Source organism: Triticum aestivum, chromosome 5B, assembly GCF_018294505.1.
Source record: "Triticum aestivum cultivar Chinese Spring chromosome 5B, IWGSC CS RefSeq v2.1, whole genome shotgun sequence".
In the NCBI taxonomy this organism is placed as follows: Eukaryota; Viridiplantae; Streptophyta; class Magnoliopsida; order Poales; family Poaceae; genus Triticum; species Triticum aestivum.
The window spans coordinates 308,864,781-308,871,720 of NC_057807.1; positions in this window are offsets into that span (position 1 = coordinate 308,864,781).

Consider the following 6,940-nt stretch of genomic DNA (forward strand, 5'->3'; position numbering starts at 1 on the left):
AGGGGACTATATGGGTGGGAGATCGAGGGAGGGAGAGAGAACGAGGGAGAGAGATAGAGTTTTAGATGGGCCTATCAAGTGCGAGTGAGATATGCATGTGTATGTGTGACCCAGGTGGATGGAGAGTTTGAGAGAGGGGGGAAGAGCTCTGAGACGACAGAGTGGTGCGTGAGAGAGTTACGGGCAACGAGCAAAGGAATTTGTGTGCGTACGATGAGTGCACCCAAGATATCTAGCTTGGACTAGCTAGAGTATCATACATAGTGTGCGAGAGAGACCTATAGATGGTGCATATATGCATGCGAACTAGAAAGACCCCCCCACACACACACACAAAGAGAGAGAGAGAGAGAGAGAGAGAGAGATGGAGAGAAAGGGAGAGGGACCAACAAGGTTTTTGTGTCGGATGCGTGCGACAGAATTGAAGATTGTCAGAGAGAGAGAGAGAGAGAGAGAGAGAGAGAGAGAACAGGAGTCCGGCAGAGGGGGAGGTCGTGTTTTATGCATCAAAGACTGATATAAACCATGTTTCGATATAAACTTGCATTCAAATATTTAAATTGGAGAACATGTTGTCTTCAATCCACTCCTGAACGAATATATGCGTATATCAAACAAGTTCATTAATTTGACTTTCAACATGTTCATGGAGTACTATAATACTGTACAACATGCTACTCGATTGAGGTGTTCAATTTTGGATTTAGTTCACTATTTTGACCTAGTGAACGAGCTATTTCATTGAATCGAGATATTTCATTTTGGGTTTGATTCGCGTTTTTGAGTGGGTCAACTATTTGTCATATAGTAAATCGCTAGCAACGAGCATGTAAAAACACATTACTCCCAAGCATCATCTCTCCATCTAAAAAAGAAGTGGCAAGCTAATATTTCAAAATTTGATCAAATTGACTTGGTAAGGTGGACGTGGATGCTCGTTCTCCCAAAATTTGAACGAACTGTTAACCATTCTCTGCTTGGTGGAATTCGCCCGAGCAAATAAATGGGAGACGTGAAATTACCGTCCTATGTGGGACACGCATCAATTGGCCCGTTGTACATCGAGGGTAGGTTCGTAACTTCATCCAAGCATGCCTTCTCCTCGGTCGAAATGACATGTGCCGAATAATTCATAAACCATGGTCGGCAAAACACGCTCTCCTCGCCCGAAATAGCTCGCGCCCACGGTCGGTGTCAAAACCGGCGGATCTCGGGTAGGGGGTCCCGAACTGTGCGTCTAGGCGGATGGTAACAGGAGACAAGGGACACGATGTTTTACCCAGGTTCAAGCCCTCTTGATGGAGGTAAAACCCTACATCCTGGTTGATTAATATTGATGATGTGTGTTACAAGAGTGGATCTACCACGAGATCAAGGAGGCTAAACCCTAGAAGCTAGCCTATGGTATGATTGTTGTTCGTCCTACGGACTAAAGCCATCCGGTTTATATAGACACCGGGAGGGCTAGGGTTACACATAGTCGGTTACAATGGTAGGAGATCTACATATCCATATCGCCAAGCTTGCCTTCCACGCCAAGGAAAGTCCTATCCGGACACGGGACGAAGTCTTCAATCTTGTATCTTCATAGTCTTGGAGTCCGGCCGATGATGATAGTTCGGCTATCCGGACACCCCCTAGTCCAGGACTCCCTCAGTAGCCCCTGAACCAGGCTTCAATGACGACGAGTCCGGCGCGCATGTTGTCTTCGTCATTGCAAGGCGGGTTCTTCCTCCGAATAATTTATAGAAGATTGTGAACACCAGGATAGTGTCCGGCTCTGCAAAAATAAATTCCACGTACCACCGTAGAGAGAATAATATTACACAAGTTCAATCTGCTGACATATTTTTTGGCGTGACGTCACACCACTACCAAGCCTTTACTCAAATTGTTTTTATTGTTCCACCTCAGCGCGTTTAGCGAAGCGGTTTCCTTGGCACGTCTTGTCGAAGCAGAGATCGTGTTCCCCTTATTCCGGGATTCCCATCAATACGGACGTGGGTAACCCAACCGCGCCATTGATTGTGACGCTTGGGAGATAAGCGAGTTTTACCAGGCCGGTGGGGACACATGTTTTTGTCCGCCCATATAAGGGGATAAAGATCCAACCCTTTTACCTGCGCCTTCTTCCTCCTTGGCTTATCCATCTCCGTGAACTCGAGCTCCAGCGCCCAAGTCCGCACTTCTCACCTCAACCTTCTCCAACTATGTCTAGAGCGGGAGGCAAGTGGATGGCCTCCTCCGTCACGGAGGAGCAGATCCAGAAGTTGCGCAACGCCGGATATTTGTCCAGCAACATCGCGCACCGGCTCCCCGACGAGGGAGAGCTCATCCCCACCCCCAGGCCCCATGAGAGGGTAGTATTTCTTCCCCATTTCCTCCGCGGACTGGGCTTCCCACTTCATCCCTTTGTCCGGGGACTCATGTTCGACTACGGCCTGGATTTCCATGATTTGGCCCCGAATTTCATCCTCAACATCTCGGCATTTATCGTCATGTGCGAGGCCTTCCTTTGCATCCAGCCCCACTTCGGCTTGTGGCTCAAGACCTTCAGTGTCAAGCCGAAGGTTGTGAAGGGCAGCCAAGCGGAGTGCGGAGGCGCCATGGTGGGCAGGATGTCCCACATTACGTGGCTGGAGGGCACTTTCGTGGAAACCATTAAGGGGTGGCAATCGGGGTGGTTCTACATCACCGAGCTGCGTGACCCTGATTGGGCAGCGGCCCCCGAATTCAGATCCGGCATCCCTACACGGCTCACCTCCTGGAAAGAGAGTGGCCGGACCTGGGGCGATTCGGAGGAGCTGAGCGGACTCCAAGCCTGTATCCAAAAGCTGGTGGACAAGAAGCTCAAGCTTGTCAACGTAGTCCAGGTCATGCTCATCCGCCGAATTCTCCCGTGCCAACGACGGGGTTTCAACATGTGGGAGTTCGATCCGGCGCAGCACCAGACCCTGAGCGGGCTCTTCGACACTATGTACGAAGATGTCTGGAAGGTGCTGTTCAAGGGCGCCGAGGCTCCCGCATCCGCTACCGAAGATCGCGGATTCCGCTCATAGCGTCCAGCTGACGAGGTAAGTGATTTTGCCACTTGTTTTCCATAGTTTGACTCTATGCGGGATCTAAACTCCCTTTACCTTTGACAGGACTGGCTGGCGAAGGGTGAACAGACTATCTGTCCGGCCCCATTGCCAGAGGACCCAGCGGATGCCCGCCTAACGGGGCTGCTGGCTCTGGCACCCCACGTGGTGCCGGAGAAGAAGGCCAAGAAGAAGCCCACGGGTACTCGAAAGAGTTCCCGTTTTCAGGTGCTATCGGATGATGAATCCAAGGCCGACTCCTCCCACCGAAGAAAGCCTCTCCCCCAGTGGGGGGAGGGAAGAAAAGGAAGGCCTCCCCATCAAGGGAGGCCGAAGGGTCCAAGAAGGGAAAAACTCTTCCCTCGGACTGCTCTGCCAACGCCAGTGACGATGATGAGGACTGGCCTCCAAGGGCCAAGCCCCTGGCGAGATCGTAAGTATCCGGACTCCCGAATAACTTCAAGGTTTTTCCTTTTTGCCACATAATGTCTTTCTAATGCCGCATACAACCCTACAGTCCGCCCAAGGATGATGTTCCCGCTTCGTCGAGCGGGTCCTTAGGTGCGTCGGATATAGATTCTCTTCCGACTGCCTCCACCCCCCGTGATGCGGACAATGCCGAGGTGGGATCCTAGGAAGGGACCTACCAGGAGGAGGAGGCCCCGGAGGTGTCGCGGGACAACCTCCCGGACTTTGCACCGGACTTGGCCCCGAAACCCATAGTGGCTCCGGAGTCCGGTGGGCGACCCCTTCGTAAGAAGGGCAAGACCGTGACGCCGGTAGCCTATGTCCAACCGGAGGCGCCGGATAACTTGCTGGAGGCGCTCAATGGCACCTCCATTGAAGAGGAGCACCGCACTGTTATGAGTGCAGTGATTCAGAAGGTTCATCTTGCCAAGAGCGGGCTGACCGAAGCCTGCAGCAGCCTTCTAATAGGCTTTGAGGTAAGAATTTTGATATATGTAAAATAGTACCGCATAGACAGTAGCCCCTGATGCTCGGTTCGGTGTTCGGAAAGAAAAACCGGACTGAGGATCTAAAAAGATATACGCAGGAGTCATAAAAAATATGTCAATATGGGATTGCAGGCTGTGCTGCTGACCTCCACCGCACTAACTTCGGAGGTCAATACTTTGAAGGAAAGCCTCGAGCGGTCCGAGAACAAGCTCGGCCGTGCCAAGAAGCAGCTCGAGGACAAGGAAGGTGAGTAACACCTTATTAAATTGTACCTTACAGAAAAGGATTTTGGTTGCAAAAAGAATGACAAGGACAACGTGGGTATTGCAGGGGCCATAACGAGGTGGCGACCCTAAAGGAGGCGGTGTTCGTGGCCGAACGTAATGCGGCCGCGGAACGCACCGAGCGAGAGAAGCAGGAGACGCGGGTGGCGGAGGTACAGCAAGAGCTCCAGGATCTCATGAAAAAACATGAGAGCCTGGAGCGTGACTCGAAGACTCGAGAGTCTGAGCTTGCAACGGCTCTTGAGAGTGCCAAAGCCGCTAAGGCCGAAGCCTACAAGGCCCTCTAGGAGATCGAGGCGGTGAAGAAAATAGCAGCGGGTAAGGCATTTTCCATGCAAAGTAAGCATGTGAGTGTTAATTACCTGTTGCTTACCCGAATTCGGAGCTCTCTAGGAGCGTTCGCAGATCTTCCTTGCAGCGTGTCCGATGCTGCCACGTTCTACCGGGCCGAGGAGGGGAGCTCGACGGAGAAGGTCTTCTGGTCTCAGTATGCTGAGGCCGGACATCCGGTGCCCCTTAGCGACCAGCTGAAGCAGCTGGTCGAGCTCCACAAGGCGGCCGAACAGGCCATGAAGGGCCTCATAGTTTGGCTGTGTCCTAAGGAGGCCATGCCTGGGAGCTACTTCAGCCTGGTGCGGCGGCTGGTGGATGCGTGCTCGTGGGTTGAAGTCATCAAGCACTCCACCTGTATTGAAGGTGCCCGTCGGGCCCTTGCCCGCGCAAAGGTGCACTGGGGCAAGATGGATGCCCAGAAGCTCATGAAAGACCCGCCACCAGAGGGCAAGGAGCATCGCATGCCCGAGATGTATTATAAGAGTGTGCTGAAGGGCGCTCGCACGATTGCGGGTGAGTGCTCCAAAGATGTAATTTTTGAGTAGACTCGCATTTTGTTATCCTGTGCGCTGAAAACTTAGTTCATATGCGCTAAGCAACACTTGTTAATTTAAAATATTACCTTCTGTGCGGCTGTTTATCAAATCTGAGAGATGGCAAGTCGTCGGCTTCAGCCCCCATGCCACAAGTGCTGGGGTGTTCGGGATAAACTTGAGCACTCTTGTTCCCATTTTTGGGTCCATCTAGGGAGGCGCTCAACATAGCGAACAAGGCAACCGGACTTATAATGCTTGAACACTCTCACTTAGCCATAGAATTCTATAATTTTAAATTTCGGCGAAGCCCCTAGTCTTCAAAAGGCCGAATTTGGGGCGCTCTCCATGCCTGGGCCGGACAAGATCCGGCTCCTCGCTCTAAGCGGCATAAGTCTTTAAGGACTCGCAAAAAACCTCTCAAAAATCGACCGGCTCTCGCCTCATCATGACGGTCAGTTTTAGCTTTCTCCACTGAGGTGTTAACCCAGCTCAACTGGGGCGCAATCGCAGTGGTTCTCCCAGTGCTACCTTAGCCGATACAACGGAACGTAAGGTACCAAAACATGGGAGCCGGGCAAACCCAACTATTGACCCAAGACATGATTCGGAGCCGATGCATATAGTGCTATAAGTTCGGGGTGCCGCACTTGTGAAAGTGTTCGGACTTATCACACCATGATGCGGGAAACATAAGCCCCTGGTGTATTTTAGCCGTACCAAAATGTACGGATGCAACATGCCGTAAATGAACATATGTATAAAAAAGAAAGCAATTATAAGCAAAAAGGTGCTGCATTGTTCATTCAAGAAAGACTGCTGTAAGTGCAGAATGATACAAATGGTGCGATAAGCAAGGGATGGGACTGTTAAACATGTCCCCCTCCAGGGGTAGGCTGCCGAATGGTGCGTAAAACAGATTTAATGCTCGTAATGGAGACCACCTGGATATTTGTTGTAGCCTTTATCCTTCCCTGGCTGTTGCATCGTGGGTTCGGCAGGTCTGCTGCCGGACAGGGCCTCTGACGAACGGAGTCCTGTGGGTAAAAAAGGAAAAAGAAAAGAAAAAAGAACAACACACTTGAGAGCCCCTGGTGTGGTTGAGCCGCAGTCTGGGCCTATCGTGGTCGTGCCCCTCTCCCCATGCCCATGGTATCTTCAGAGCGTAATGGTGTACGCGAAGGGCCTGTCTTGATGTTTTACAGGGGTTGGGGTTGGGGCCGCACTGCTACACGTGCTCGGAACGTGCCAGGTGGTCTTGTTGTATGTTACTCCGGGCGCGCTTAGCTGTGTCCGGCCGCTTAACGGCCGGACTCGAGAATTGCCTGAAGAGGTTGCATTGTACTTCTGCCGCGAGAGCTGCTGTATGTTCCTCCGTGCGGAGAGAACGTTCAGTGTTTCCGTTGACCGTGATGACTCCTCGAGGGCCTGGCATCTTGAGCTTGAGGTATGCATAGTGTGGCACCGCGTTGAACTTTGCAAACGCGGTACGTCCGAGCAGGGCATGATAGCCGCTGCGGAACGGAACCATGTCGAAGATTAACTCCTCGCCTCGGAAGTTATCCGGGGATCTGAAGACCACTTCTAGTGTAATTGAGCCTGTACAATTGGCTTCTACACCTGGTATGACGCCTTTAAAGGTTGTCTTGGTTGGTTTAATCCTTGAGGGGTCTATGCCCATTTTGCGCACTGTATCCTGATAAAGCAGGTTCAGGCTGCTGCCGCCGTCCATCAGGACTCTGGTGAGGTGAAA